Below are 16,852 nucleotides of genomic sequence, written 5' to 3'. Positions count from 1 at the left end.
CGCAAGCTACTAAATTATCCTTTCTCTAATTTTGATTTTGCTACACATTAAAAAACGTTTTTTGACACCTCTTAACTCCGTTGAAGTGGTCATTTTCCTTTTCAATTACATTGATTTTCATATACATGAAATCAGCATTCACTCATAGCTTTTTAAAAATTGTTTCCCAATTTATATATAATGTTTATTATTTCCTTTACTCTTTGACCTATAGGATAGATTACTTGAAACTGTATATTGCTCTAGTAATAATGAAAGATGATCTGATAGTTTAATTTTTTTTCAAAGCTATTTTCAGAATTTTTCTTAATTGTTTCTATTAAAATCTTTTTAGAGGAAGTAAATATCTTCCTTTTGAGATAGGATGAAAAAATGTCACTAGAGTCCTAAAGTCAAGGACATAGTAGTGCTAGGGACACTGACAGTGCAACATGAGTTAGAATGAGAGCGAACAGCTGGGCCACCCAGGCAGTGTCTGAGCTGGTAGAGCAGACTTCTTACGTATTCTGCATGTGCAAGTGGATGGGACCGAATTATAAACAATTCTGATGGCAGATATTCTTCCAGATGATTGGATCAAATAGGCATTTTTCAGTGGATGTCTTGCAGTCTTTAGAAAGAGAATTAATAAGAGGTAGGAAAGCTACCAATAATCAAGCATACATGATGAGATTAAAGCAGATTCAGAGAGGAAAAAATAAACCCTTACATTGTTAAATTAGCATAAATTGATATGATAGAGACTACTGAATATCGGTGCTTGAGGTAAGCTTTTGAAGTTCTATATCCAGGATTAAGATGTCAACTAAAGTGAGAGGGTATTGGATAATTCAGGAATTCTGAGTGAGACTACAAATCCTTGGTATGAGAAGATAACCTGCTTAAAGTTATAACAATATGGGACTAGAAGTAAAGACATTCTATTTTCAAATATCTTCAAAATATACTCTTCTTTATTCTTATCTCTAACAGAGTTCCTGCTTTACTTGAAATTCCCTGAAGGGTTTCTCATTCTTCCTTACCCTACACAAACCATAATATTTTATAAATATCTTTATTTCCTATTAAAAACTTCCTGATAGTTACCTGTACTATTTTATGTAGATTTTTCTTTAGTCAAAGTTCATGAAATTTCACTAAACTGATCTCTTCCTTCTTTGTGGCAGTCATAACTTGGTGCCCTCTTCATATATCAACTACATATATACTCCTCTGTGTTAGAAAAGTCTCATCGTCACTTTACATGACCTTAAGGCTCATAACAAAAGCCTAATGGTTCATAACAAAAGCCTAATAAAAATATTAGCTACAAAACCTCTTGATCTCAAGAATTCTCCACTTAATACATAAATTTCCAAAAAAAGATCCAGAAAACTCATCATTCTCAGAAATATTATATGAAGAATGACTAATATCCAATAGAATACTCTTATAACTAAACAATTTGACAACTTAATACATATATAAATATTGTATAACCAACATACCATAAGCTACATATATTTAGTGTACAGTATGTAATAAATGTTGATATATGTATACATCATAAAAATATCACAATCAAAATAATAACCATATCCATCACCCTCAAAACTTTCCTCATGCCTCTTTGTATCTCTGTGTTGAGTTCCCCTATATACTTCATCACCAGGCAATTTTCTCTTCTTTCTGTTGCTACATATTAGATTGCATATGATAGAGTATTATATAAATATAGGAATTATTACATATTTTGGTCTGGCTTATTTCATTTAGAGTAATTGTTTTCAGATTCAATGTTGTGTTCTGTGTACAAATACTACTTTTTTATTGTCAAACTGTATTCCATTGAAAAATGTTCAGAAATTCCTTTATACTTCATAACTTGATGGACTTTTCTTTATAGTTTTGGCTGTTAGACGTAAATTTGTTTCATCAGCTATATGAAATAGCAGAATGTTTTTCAAGTCTTCTATTTCCTTACTGTGTTTTTATCTATTTGTGACATCAGAGAATAGTATTGTACTATTGAATAGTGTTGAATAGTACTATTCAGAGAATAGTATTGTAATCTTCAACTACATTTGTGGATTTTTCTGTTTGAGGTACTACTAGTTTCTGTTATATGTATTTTGAAGATCTATTAATAGATACATACATATTTTGGATTATTGTGATATCATCATGCAATTACCTTGTTATCTTTATAAAGTAACCTCTTATCACTGTCATTATTCTTTGCTCTGAAATCTAATTTTTCTAAGTATAGCTACTCTAGCTTTCTTTTGATTAGTATCAGTATACATTTCTTTACTATTTTACTTTAACATATATTATTTTGGGGGGGGTTCTTTTTATTCATCTGATAATTTCTATTATTTAAGATAGTGTTTATATCACATATATTTAATGTGATTACTGATATCAGTTCATTTTAGTCACTCAATCTTTGCGACCCCATGGACTGCAGCATGCCAGGCTCCCCTGTCCATCACCAACTCTCAGAGCTTGCTCAAATTCATGTACATTGAGTCAGTGATGCCATCTAACTATCTCATCCTCTGTCATCCCTTCTCCTCCTGCCTTCAATCTTTCCCAGAACCAGGGTCTTTGCCAATGAGTAAGTTCTTTGCAGCAGATGGCCAAAGTATCTAAGTTTTAGTGTCAGCATCAGTCCTTCCAATGAATATTCAAGACTAATTTCCTTTGAGATTGACTGGTTGGATCCCCTTGCCATCCAAGGGACTCTCAAGAGTCTTCTCCAGTACCAAAGTTCAAAAGCATCAATTCTTCAGCACTCAGCCTTCTTGATGGTCTAACTCTCACATCCTTACCTGACTAGTAGAAAAGCCATAGCTCTGACTAGATGGACTTTTGTTAGCAAAGTAATGGCTGTGCTTTTTAATATGCTGTCTAGGTTGGTCACAACTCTTCTTCCAAGGAGCAAGTGTCTATTAATATCATGGCTGTAGTCACTATCTGCAGTGATTTTGGAGCCCAAGAAAGTAAAGTATGTCACTGTTACCATTGTTTCCCCATCTATTTGTCATGAAGTGATGGGCTGGATGCCATGGTCTTAGTTTTTTGAATCTTGAGTTTTAAGCCAACTTTTTCACTCTTCCTCTTTCACTTTCATCAAGACCCTCTTTAGTTTCACTTTACTTTCTGCCATATAAATGTGGTGTCATCTGCATATCTGAGGTTATTAATATTTCTTCCATCAATCTTGATTCTAGCTTGTGCTTCATCCAGCCTGGTAGTTCACATGATGTACTCTGCATATAAGTTAAATATGCAAGGTGATAATATACAGCCTCGAGGTACTCCTTTCCCAATTTGGAACCAGTCCGTGGTTCCATGTTTGGTTCTAACTGTTGCTTCTTGACCTGCCTACAGATTTCTCAGGTGGCAGGTAAGATGGTCTGGTATTACTGTCTCTTTAAACATCATATATCAATAATATCTGATTATTTCAATAAAAAGAGGTTATTAGTATAATCATGTTTAAATATTAAATTCTTACATCTGGTTTCTATTCCATTTATTCTTTGTCCCCCTTTTCCATATTTTTCTGACTTCTTTTGGGTTAATTTACTACATTTTCAAATTCAGTTTAACTTTTTTTGTTGGCTTATTAGCTAAGGCATGTTTTGTTTTTATTTTAGCAGTTGCTTTTGCTGATAATATGTCTTTCACTTACCACAGTCTGTTTCAAGCCTTATGTAAGAATCTTGAAGTAGTATTCATTTAATTATTTTGTCTATGTTTCTAATACTTTTGTTGTCATACATTTTACTTCTACCTATAGTATAAATCCAAACTTCTTATTTTATGGATATTGTATGTACATGAAAAAACATTTGAAAATGTTGCAAGTTCTTCTTGTAGTTTGGAATATGAAAATTATAGTATCTGTGTCTGTACAAAAGGAAAAAAAGAGGAGGTAGTACAACTGTGGATTTGACAGGCTCTGGAACATTCCAGCTCTGGAATATTCAGAATTGAGTGATGGTCTCTGGTATATTATTCTTTTTCAAGAGCGAGAAACAGTTAGAACACAGACTCCATGTTCCCCTTCTGAGTTTTGTCATTGTTTTAGAGCTTACAGGAAATCTTGATATTTATCTACAATGTTAATGCTATGGGCAGAAATTTTTATTGACTTTTTCCACATTTTAAATTTATATTTATTTTCTACTTTAGTTGTGTTGTAATCATCAGCCTTCTTTGGTATTCTGTTATATTTTACATAGTAGTACAATTATTCATTACTATTGCTTAATGAATTCTGAGACTACATTTTCTTAAGAGTAAAGTCTTACTATGTTTTTTATTTAGAATTTTTAGTTTTATTGTTATTTAGGATAACTTTCACACAGGTTTTTATGTATATATATAAAAGAATATATACATAGGGCTAATAGTACAAGTGAAATAAATAGGTTTGAACAAACTTCAAACTTTTATATGTTAGAATCTTTGTCAAATGACTTTTATGCTCAGAGTTCTCAATGTAAATCATTAAAAGAGCTCTATACTTTCAAGGATATTAATAATGATTGATCTCAACTTATTAAAATAGCAGGTAACCAATATTAAAATATTAGTTAATAAAATATCCAGGTCATACTTGAGTAAATGCAATCTTAGTTACATAATTCAAAATGTTTTATTGAATATCTCATTTGTACCACTTCATGTATAAGAACAGGATATATGGTAGTGAACAAGAAATAGACTGTCAATACTTTCATGGACTTGTGTGCAAGTGGTATTTGCCCATTTTATTCATCTTTTTATTTCTAAAACTTAGTATACTGTATTACACTGGCTCATAATAAGGATTAAAATGGTAGAATTTACTCAAAACTTTGGATAACACTGAATTTCGAGATTCATCCATGAAATTCTTTGCCTAGTTCTGTGTCAGGGGAGCCTGGTGTGCTGCAGTCCATGGGGTTGCAAAGAGTCAGAGATGACTGAGAGACAGAACAACAAATGGCAGTTATAAACAAAGGCTGATAATTAGCAAATTCTCTGTGACTATATCTAACATTTTATAAATATTTATAATTTACTATTTATGTAAACAAATATTATTTTGCTTGATGAATAAGATAAAACTGTTGATAAATGAGACATGGTAAGGAAAGTATAACATATCTTTAAATGCAAAATAATCACTTTCCAAATATCACACAAATAAGGAACTAAACAAACATCAGTAACACTCCTTCTCTTTTTTGTATTTGAAAATAAATTAACAAGCGAACTCAAAAAAAAAAAAAAATACACACCTGAATCTATATACAAAAAAGAAACAGATTTATAGACATAGGAAGAAGCATATGGTTACCAAATGGGAAAGGGAAGGAAAGAGAAACAAATTAGGAGGTTGGGATTAACAGATACAAAATACAAGAGCTATAAATAAAATATTGATAGCTAAGCAACAAGAACTTACTGTATAGCAAAGCTTATTATAAGACATGAATGTAGTTCCCTTTGCTGTAGCTAAGATGGTAAATAATCTGCCTGCAATACAGAAGACTGAAGTTCAATCCCTAGGTCAGGAAGATCCTCTGGAGAAGGGAATGGCAACCCACTCCAATATTCTTGCCTGAGGAATCCCACAGACAGAGGAGCCTGGTGATCTACAGTCCGTGGGATCACAAAGAGTCAGACACAACTGAATGACTAACACCATGTATACATTGACCAAAAGGTTTGCTTTGTTTTTTCTGAAACATCTTATAGAAAAGGCTGAATGAACCTTTCATTCAGAAGAAGGGTAAAAATCCTACTTTCCATGCAGGAGATACAAAGAGACAAGAGTTTGATCCCTAGGTCAGAAAGATCCCCTGGAGTATTAAATGGCAACACACTCCAGTATTCTTGCCTGGAATATTCCATGGACAAAGGAGCCTTAGGGCTGTATGTAGTCCATGGAGTCAGAAACAGTCAGACACAACTGAGCACGCAGTCATGCAAGACAATGATAAGAAAGCAAATGAAGTAATTTACCTATCATTATTATTGAGGCAGGTCAAAAGAGTACTTTCTATTCATCAAATAGTTTAAAAAGTTAAAATTTAAAGAAATATTCAAAACTATCTTTTCAAATATTAAATTACTGAGTATGACCTTCAATTGATTGATTTTCCCATACATATTCTTCTCCATTCATAGTTTAAGGAGTCATGAGGGAAGGCATTGATTAAATAATTTAATCTGTGATAGGAGATAAACTTTGAAATGCATGTGTCAGGGGAGGGTGTAATTTCCTTGGTTTTGTCTCATCACAACAAAAATTTGAAGCAACAGGCCCTCAGATATACTGTGTCTCAGCTCTCGGACAGATCAGTGTTACAGCTCCATGTTACAGCTCAGTTTTATTTAGAAAATAAAAGGAAAATACATATCCTCGAGGCATGAGGGCATGCTGACCAAAAAGAGAAGAGAAGAGAGCAAAAGAGAGTGAGAGAGAGTAACACAGAGAGAGAGTATGGGGTGGGGGTGGGGTGTGGGTGTGTGTGTGGGGGGATGGGGAGGGGCTGGCGGGGAGAGGGAGCTACAGAGAGAGACCAAGAGAGAGAGTGTAAGAGTGAGACAGAGTGAGAGAGAGTGAGACAGAGAGCAAGGGACAGAGAGAGGGAGAGAGACAGAAAGGGGAGAGAGAGAGGGAAGGAGGGAGAGAGAGAGGGAGAGAGGGAGAGGGAGAAGGAGAGGGAGAATACGCACGCAGGTGCATGAGATAGCCCAGGACCTTTGGCTCCTCTTTTTATGCTTTTTCCTCCCCCTGGGCCTGCCCTTGTGAATTGGGCTAGCCAGAGCTTCTGTTTGTTCTACCTGAGGTCCTCACTCTGGTTCTTGGACCTTCCTTTGTTCTATTGTCATGGGTTTTTCCCGTCCTTGTCTTTTAGCCACCTCCATTCTGGACTCCTTTTTCCTATTCTACCTAACACATGGAAACCAATGCATACCCAAACAGGGAAAGAAAGATTTCTAACCTTCTTTGAGGACTAGGTCATTCTCTTAACTTGCCCATCAGTATTGATTCATTATACTTCTTGTGTAAGAAAACCATTAACAAGAGATTTTAAAAAATGGAATAGGAGAAGATTCATTTAGCATACACAAAGACATAAAAAATACAATGGGGATAAATTATCATATACAATTTCAAATCACATATTCAGACCTTAAATAATTTTTTTCTGTAATTTATCTTGGTTTCTGAATCTATTCTTATCTCTCCTTTGCCTATCTGCAGTATTCTTATGAGCAGTTTGCTTTGTTTTCTCAGCCATTTCAGATTTAAATTGACAATTCAGAATTTACCCCTAGGCATGAATGCAAGACTCCTTTGGGTCTTTTGTCTTTTGGCCTTTGTCTAGTCTCACAGGATATTCTAGGGCCTCAGGAAGCATGGAGTTTTCCTGTCCTTGATATAACTCTTAGCTATGCATATTCTCCTGTTCCTATGCCATTCCACTTTGGGAAATTCTGGGAGCAAACATTTCTCAGAGTACCAGATGGGTAGTTCATTATAGGTTATATCACTCTCAAACTACTAATTGTAACCAGATGTTTAATATCTCTACACCTTTGGATCTAACTTGGTATAGGTATATTGACAAGATAGAGAAAAGCTTTTAGAGAACCTTCTCAACGTCTAACTTTGTCTCTTCTTCAGCAAAAATTTCAGTATATAGGCTGAAGAAAAGTTCAAGTGTTTACTTAAGCAAAATGGACTCTGGGAGGGAGAAATAGGTATCCATAATAAGATATTCTACCCAAATCCTTTTGTCTTATGTCTGGATTAGGGGATTTAACTTTAATCCAAGAATGCCATTACCTGTTTTGTTTGGTGGAAAAGTCATTTTGGGCGAAATTACAATCTTAAAGATCACTGTTCAGAGAAGTACCAGGAGTTTTGAAAAGGGCATGTGGAAGGTGGTATGGAAAAATATCCACTAATATTTCTCAATTTTATCCTGATAATGATAATTTTAAAAGCTAAACTAATTCATGGTATTTGGGTATTTGTCATTTCCTTCTTCAGGGGAGCTTCCCAACCCAAGGATAGAACTCAGGTATCCTACACTGCAGGCAGATTCTTTAGCAACTGAGCTACCAGGGAATTCCCAATAATAAAATAAGTTGAACTAATTCACAGCATTTGGGTTTATTGAAGTTTGAGGTTCAGCAGACTATAAAAAAGAAAAATCCTAATAGTGGTGCTAAATTTCTAGATATGCAATACTTGACATAGTCTTGTTAGGTAGTTGGAATAGGAAAAAGGAATCCAAAATGGCGGTGGCTAAAAGACAAAGGAGGGACAAGCCCATGAAAATGGAACAAAGGAAGGTCTGAGGACCAGAATGAGAACCTCAGGTGAAACAAACAGCCCTCCTGACTAGCCAATTTACATAGAGCAGGCACAGGGGGAGGAGGGGAAAAAAAAAAAAAAAAACATATAAGAAGAAGAGCCAAGATTGAGCCTCTATGTTCTTTTGGGTTGGTCTGCCCTCACACCTCGAGGATGTATTTTCTTTTGCTTGCCAAATAAAACTGAACTATAACTGAGCTGTAACACTGGTCCACTGTCTCAAATTTTTGCTGTGGTGAGACAGAACTGAGGAAATTACTCACTCCCCCAGCAAGACTGGGGATTTTCTGGAATTTTGCTACTGCTACTGCTAAGTTGCTTCAGTCGTGCCTGACTCTGTGCGACCCCATAGATGGCAGCCCACCAAGCTCCCCCATCCCTGGCATTCTCCAGACAAGAACACTGGAGTGGGTTGCCATTTCCTTCTCCAATGCATGAAACTGAAAAGTGAAAGTGAAGTTGCTCAGTCGTGTCTGACTCTTAGTGACCCCATGGACTGCAGCCTACCAGGCTCCTGCATCCATGGGATTTTCCAGGCAAGAGTACTAGAGTGGGGTGCCATTGCCTTCTCCCAATCTTTGGTATCTTTTAAAACTATAGTGATTTTTAAAAAATTCATTGTATTTTAGCTCTTTCTTAGTTTCTGCACTTTCTAGTAAAGTTACAATAAATTATAACATTTTATCCAAATCTGTTTTACTCTAACTCCAATAGAATTATCTAATAAATGTATGGACCAAGTAGAACTACTGGCTATGTGGCTATGTCTTCAAGGTTTCAGTTTAAGAACCATGAGAATCAATTTTATTTATTTAATATAAGGAACACCTACATAGGACTTTTTGAATTTCTCAGTCATGGCATCTGGTCCCATCACTTCATGGGAAATAGATGGGGAAACAGTGGAAACAGTGTCAGACTTTATTTTGGGGGGCTCCAAAATCACTGCAGATGCTGTTTGCAGCCATGAAATTAAAAGACGCTTACTCCTTGGAAGGAAAGTTATGACCAACCTAGATAGCATATTCAAAAGCAGAGACATTACTTTGCCAACAAAGGTCCATCTAGTCAAGGCTATGGTTTTTCCAGTAGTCATGTATGGATGTGAGATTTGGACTGTGAAGAAAGCTCAGCACCAAAGAATTGATGCTTTTAAACTGTGGTATTGGAGAAGACTCTTGAGAGTCCCTTGGACTGCAAGGAGATCCAACCAGTCCATTCTAAAGGAGATCAGTCTTGGATGTTCTTTGGAAGGAATGATGCTAAAGCTGAAACTCCAGTACTTTGGCCAGCTCATGTGAAGAATTGACTCATTGGAAAAGACTCTGATGCTAGGAGGGATTGGCGACAGGAGGAGAAGGGGATAACAGAGGATGAGATGGCTAGATGGCATCACTGACGTGATGTGCATGAGTTTGAGTGAACTCCGGGAGTTGGTGATGGACAGGGAGGCCTGGTGTGCTGCGGTTCATGGGGTCGCAAAGAGTTGGACACCACTGAGCAACTGAACTGAACTGAAACCTTTTTTATTTTTTCCCCCATTATTTACTTATTTGCTGCATTGGGTCTTAGTTGCAGCTCATGGTATCTTGATTGCATCATGTGGGATCTTTTGTTGCAGTGCCTGGACTCTCTAGTTGTGGTAGGCAGGCTTAGTTGCTCTCTGGCATGTAGGATATTAGTTCCCAGACCAGAATTAAACCATGTCCCCAGCATTTCAAGGCAAATTCTTACCCACTGGACCACCAAGGAGGTACCTCTAAATCTTTTTTTCTTTTTATCTTCTTTTTTTTTTTAATCAAGTCCCTCTTGTCTACAGAGACAAAAGTAATTGAAGACTTCTCAAATACCCTTTATATTTCACTCATTAGCATGAATTTCAACTTGTCTAGTTTTTTGGATTAGGGGAATGTCATTTAAGACTTACTTACTTTTGAAAATTGAGGACTACAGCATGAGAGGATGGCAGGAATGAGTGACAGCAAGAAAAGCAGAACTTTAAGTAATTGCTTATGTAAACTGAATATCTCCATGTTCATCTATGATCATTTAAATTTGAGATCTCTGCCCTAATGACATAAAGCTGAAGATTTAGCCAGTAATAAACTTGATAGCAGGCTTCCTTACAGCACCAGGATTTAAACATGAAGTTTACATTTTAGTCTACTTTTGTCTCTTTTATTCCTCTGTGTGTGTGTGTTTGTGTTTTCTCATTCTAAACCATTTGTTCCTCTATCAGAAGTCAAGAGGCTAAGGAAAATTTGCTTGCTGAATGACAGACCCCTAAATGGCATGACATTGCAGAATTGCATGTATGAGTATTACACATATCAGAAAGTTGTAGTCTAGGAAAACTAGAAAATAACTAGAAAATATAAAGAAGTTTGAGAAATAATATCTAGAGAAAAAATCATAAATTAATAAAATCAAGGTACAGATCAGTACTGTCATAACATAAACAATGTGGTTATTCAATAAGAGTGACAGGAGGTTGCTTCCTAATCTGTTATCTATTCTATATAAGCTGGAAGCAATAACCAGCCACATATTGGAAATGTATCTTTACCAGATTTTCAAGCCACAGAGATCCATCTGCTAATGTGTAAAAGAGGTGGCATAAATGTAAGACTTCAGTTTTATTTAGAAATATTTTAGGACCCCAATTTTGACTTCTGACAAGCAGAGACCCATATGACATGAGACTAGGCCTGGGCCAACAAGGTAACACACATTAGGCTCAGGGTAAAGATCAATGTCTCTTACACACTAGATTTCATTAAAAAGATGTTCTTCCAGCAGAACAGATGGTATGCCACAATTCAACTTTTTGTGCCTCTGTTTTGCAGATTTTTTTTTAAACTCTGTGAATGTGTCTGTGTGCATGCATGTATGCATCAATTAATAGTTTGATTAGGCAAGTGTATCATGTAATCATCTGTGTGACTCTTTGATGGTCTACTTGTATACCAGTAACAGCAAATGCTCACATAGAATTAGCACTGCTATTCCAAGATTTATTTTTTTCTAATGTCAGATAAATCAGATAATATGATTTGAGCTTCTTGTCCAAAGTTTATTGGTTATTCTGTTTCATGTAGCTAACCTATGTCCATTTCCTTAGTAACAAATATTTATTTACTGGAGGAGATGAAAATATTAATTTTAACTGAAACTTTCAACTCTCAAAAGCCATTAAATCTGTTGAATGTTCACTATGGTTTCTACATCAACTCAGGACATTTGCCATTTTCTGGTGGACTCATCAAACTCATTCACTCTTTGGAATGCAAAAGCAGGGGAACAAGAGATAGCAGGAGTAATAGGGAAGTTTGGCCTTGGAGTACAAAATGAAGCAGGGCAAAGGCTAACAGTTTTGCCAAGAGAATAAAGTGGTCATTGCAGACACCTTCCTCCAATAACACAGGATACAACTCTACACATGGACATCACCAGATGCTCAATAGCAAAATCAGATTAAATATATTCCTTGCTGTGATGATGGATAAGTTCTATACAGTCAGCAAAAACAAGATCTGGAAGTGTCTTGTGGTTCTGATTATGTGCTCCTTATTGCAAATTCAAGCTTAAATTGAAGAAAGTAGGGAAAACCTTTAAGCCATTCAGGTATACCTACATCTAATCCCTTACAATAATACAGTAGAAGTGACAAATAGATTAGAGGAATTAGATCTGCTGGACAGAGTGACTGAAGAACTATGGACAGAGGCTTGTAACATTGAAGAGGAGGTGCTACCAAAATCATCCCTAAGGAAAAGAAATGCAAGAAGGTAAGATGGTTGTCTGAGAAGGCTTTATAAATAGCTGAGCAAAGAAAAGAAGCAAACAGCAAGGGAGGAAGAGAAAAATATATTCAATTGAATGCAGAGTTATAGAAAATAGCAAGGAAAGACAAGAAAGACTTCTTAAGTGAACAACACAAAGAAATAGAGGTAAGCAACAGAATGGGAAAAGCTAGAGATCTCTTCAACAAAATTGGAGATACCAAGGGAATATTTCATGCAAAGATGTTCATCATAAAGGACAGAAATGGCAATGACCTAACAGAAGCAGAAGAGATTAAGAAGAGGTGTCAATAATACATAAGAGAACTATACAGAAAGGTCTTAATGACCTGGATAACCATGATGGTGTTGTCACTAACCTAGAGCCAGACATCCTGGAGTGGGAAGTCAAGGGGACCTTAGGAAGCATTAAAATAACAAAACTAATGGAAATGATAGAATCCCACCTAAGCTATTTAAAATCCAAAATGATAATTCTGTTAAAGGGTGGCACTCAAGATGTCAACAAATTTAGAAAACTCAGCAGTGGCCACAAAGCTGGAAAAGACCAGTTTTTATTCCAATCCCAAAGAAAGGCATGCCAAAGAATGTTCAAGCTATTGTACACTTGTGCTTATTTCACATACTAACAGGGTGATGTTCAAGATCCTTTGAGCTAGGTTTCAACCATGCATGAACCAAGAACTTACCAATGTACATGCTGGATTTAGAAAAGGCAGAGGAACCAGAGATTAAATTGCCAACAACAATTGGATCAAAGAAAAAGCAAGAAAATTCCAAATAAACATCTATTTCTGCCTCATTGACTACACTAAAGCCTTTGACTGTGAATCACAACAAATTGTGGAAAGCTCTTCAAGAGACAGGAATACCAGACAATGTTACTTTCTCCTGAAAACTCTGTATGGAGGACAAGAAGGAACAGTTAGAATGGAACATGGAATAATAGACTAGTTCAATATTGGGAAATGAGTACATTGAGGCTATATATTGTCACCCTGCTTATTTAAATTATATGCAGAGTACATCATGCAAAATGCTAGGCTGGATGATTCACAAGCTGAAATCAAGTTTGCTGGGAGAAATATCAACAGCCTCAGATTTGCAGATAGTACCATCCTAATGACAGAAAGGGAAGAGGAACTAAAGAGCCTCTTGAAGAGGGTGAAAAAAGGAGATTGAAAAAGCTGGTTTATACTCAACATTAAAAAAACTAAGATTATGGCATCAAGTGTCATTACGTCAATGCAAATAGATAGGGAAAAGTGGAAACTGACAGATTTTATTTTCTTGGGCTCTACAATCACTGTAAGAGTTACTGCAGCCATTAAATTAAGAGACACTTGCTTTTGGGAAGAGAAACTATGACAAACCTAGACAGCATATTAAAAAGCAGAAACATCACTTAGCTGACAAAGTCCGTATAGTCAAAGCTATTTTTTGCCAGTAATCATGCACCGATATGAGAATTAGACCATCAAAGAAGACTGAGTGCTGAAGAATTGATGCTTTTGGACTGTGGTGCTAGAGAAGACTCTTGAGAGTCCCTTGGACAGCAGGGAGATCAAATCAGTCAATTCTAAAGGAAATCAACCCTGATTATTCATTGGAAGAGCTGATGCTGAAGCTGAGGCTCCAATACTTTGTCCAACTGATGTGAAGTGTCAACTCACTGGAAAGAAAATATCCTGATGCTGGCAAAGATTGAAGGCAGGAGGAGAAGAGGGTGACAGGAAATAAGATGTACGGCATCACTGACTCAGTGAACATGAGTTTAAGCAAACTCCAGAAGATAGTGAAGGGCAAGATAGCCTGGCATGCTGCAGTCTATAGGTTCACAAAGAGTTGAATATATCTTAGGGACTGCTGCTGCTAAGTTGCTTCAGTCATGGCCGGCTCTGTGCGACCCCATATACGGAAGCCCACCAGGCTCCCCCATCCCTGGGATTCTCCAGGCAAGAACACTGGAGTGGGTTGCCATTTCCTTCTCCAATGCATGAAAGTGAAAAGTGAAAGTGAAGTCGCTCAGCCGCATCAGCCGCATCTGACTCCTAGCGACCCCATGGACTGCAGCCTACCAGGTTCCCCCTTCCATGGGATTTTCCCGGCAAGAGTATTGGAGTGGAGTGCCATTGCCTTCTCTAGTTTTAGGGACAGATAAAGCAATACAATAAAAATAAAGTATTTTTTCCAACCTATATCATTTAATACAGATTTTGTGTAGGCTTATAGTAATTGATAAGTTTTCCTGAAAGAAAGATCTCCTCCTGGTGGTTAGCTTGCAAAAGGAAATCAAATGTACCAATATTTTATTGCTACAACCCTTTTATTTCATATTTCTATGGTAACCATTGTATTTTTAAGATGACTGTCATGTTTTATTTAATAATTATTAGTTTTTAAATAGATACTATATTTTAGCTTTTGTATGATAGTGCTCTTGGTTCATATAAATATAATGAATAATATTAATCTAATTTAATCTTTACACAATAAGCTCTACTTTTTTAGTGAAATTTGAATTTTAATTGGTTTGTGGTAGTAAAATATGTTGGATTTATTATTATGTTTAATTATATCAATATAAAATTGATAGTTGTAGAGCAAGGGAAATACATATTGTGAAATCTGGGAAAAACATTTTTTGTATCATAACTTTAATTTTTCAACTACAATAATGCTCAAGAACATTAAAAGTTCATCTTTATTTTGAAAGCCTTTTGTATAGTTCATTTTATAGTTACTTACATACAATGTGGGTAACTTTGTTGTTGAAATAGCATTTTGGCAGATCTAGCACTCTAATAAATGATTTACTTGAACACAAAAGGACATAGTCTCTTTTCCTCAGAGATACATCTAAATCAAATTTATTTTCCAAAGCAACCAATTAACTTGATACTATTATTGCTGTAGGTAATTTTTTCTTGTCACTGTCTTACAAAATACAAATCGATCCTCCTCATGTTTTTCTGCTTTCATTTTCTGGACTAATTTGCAGTTACTATATATATATATATATATATATACTCTATTTAAAGCTAATAAAATAATTCTTAGTTATTATCATTATAAAATCAGATTTTAAAAGGAATAATGATTATCTACCATCTGCAAATATACTCAAGCTGTCAAAAAAATCTGTGGATGATTCCACTATACAATATTTCGGTTACTGTGGAAAAGATTTGGTCAAGGAAAGCTATGTATTTAGACTTGGATATTTAAAACTAACTTAGACTTGGACATCTCTAAATAATATATTAGAAAAAACAATTTCAATATAAATGAAGGTTTTATTTTAAGATATTTTAGTAAGGTGAAGATTAACTGACTATAGTGTGTGAATTAAAATAGGACAAGAGAAATCATAGAATTGATTAGGAAATGCCCAGCAGAGCAGTAAAATGTATCATGTAACTATGATAAATAAAGAGAAAACAAGAAAAGGCTGCATACATGGGAACTGATAAACAGGTAACATAGACTTCTTGGAGCAATAAAGAGGTAGAGAGTCCCACTGAAAGCAGCCATACCCATTCTGTGCTTGTTGTGCTACTCTTGGCTCTGTGTTTCCTGGCAACAAGGTCTTTTGAGACCCCTGATGGGGACAAAACTGGTATTAAGCAATCTTCCATGTCTAACAACTCTGGCTCTAACGGTTGAGCTAAAAAACACAATTAAACACATTCACTTGCCCACAAAGCTAGGAGTAGGAGTTATTTTTCTTATTATTGCTGTTTGTTACATGCAAGAAGTAAATACCTCTGAAAGATAAAATACACATTTTTTCGCGTGTGCATCTGTGCAAGAAAAATAAATATTAGCAAAAAAGATATGTATTACAAATGTGAATGTTTTTGATAAACGGTCAGTATACTTAAGATGTATATAAAATATTTTGCATGTGAATAGTATAGCTTCCCTGGTAGCTCAGCTGATAAAGAATCCACCTGAAATGCAAGAGACCCTGGTTTGAATCCTGGGTGGGGAAGATCCCCTGGAGAAGGAAATGGCTACCCACTGCCATATTCTTGCCTGGAGAATTCCATGGACAGAGGAGTCTGGCAGGCTATAGTTCATGAAATCACAAAGATTTGGACACAATTGAGCGACTTTCACTCGCTCACTCAATTAGACATGTACGTTAGTGCCACAAGGACAAGACATTCTAAGACAAGTATTTGTTTTCAAAGTTTGTTGAATGAACAGATCAGTAATATGTATTTCTCTCACCTTAGGTTGGCACAAAGAACTTAACATTTTTTGGCTAGTAAATTTTCATTAAATTACAATCATGAAAAATAATATCCATGATAGTTACCTGAAATCTGTGCATTCTGTTCATTTTGAATTTTGTAATTCGATGTATCCAGAAATCAAGGCTTTTCTATATTTAAACCAATTGATTTCTCACATAAGCAAATGTGTTCACTATGTATCACATTGTATTGCTTTGTATTGCATGATGCCTTGGATTTGCATTAAGGCCTATAATAGCATTCAGCCATAAGAAATCATTATTGCATTTGCATTTGTAATAAGGATAATTTTGAGACCACTTCTTGCATTAGTGAGGAATGACCTATTTAAAAAGGCTCACAGGAGACCTTTCTCACAATTCATTACCAGAAAAGCTGTGCTTTTCCTAATAAAATTGATGGATATTATTAAATCC

Source organism: Oryx dammah, unplaced genomic scaffold (genome assembly GCF_014754425.2).
Source record: "Oryx dammah isolate SB20612 unplaced genomic scaffold, SCBI_Odam_1.1 HiC_scaffold_2, whole genome shotgun sequence".
NCBI lineage: Eukaryota > Metazoa > Chordata > Mammalia > Artiodactyla > Bovidae > Oryx > Oryx dammah.
Note: the sequence above shows the minus strand (reverse complement) of the source record.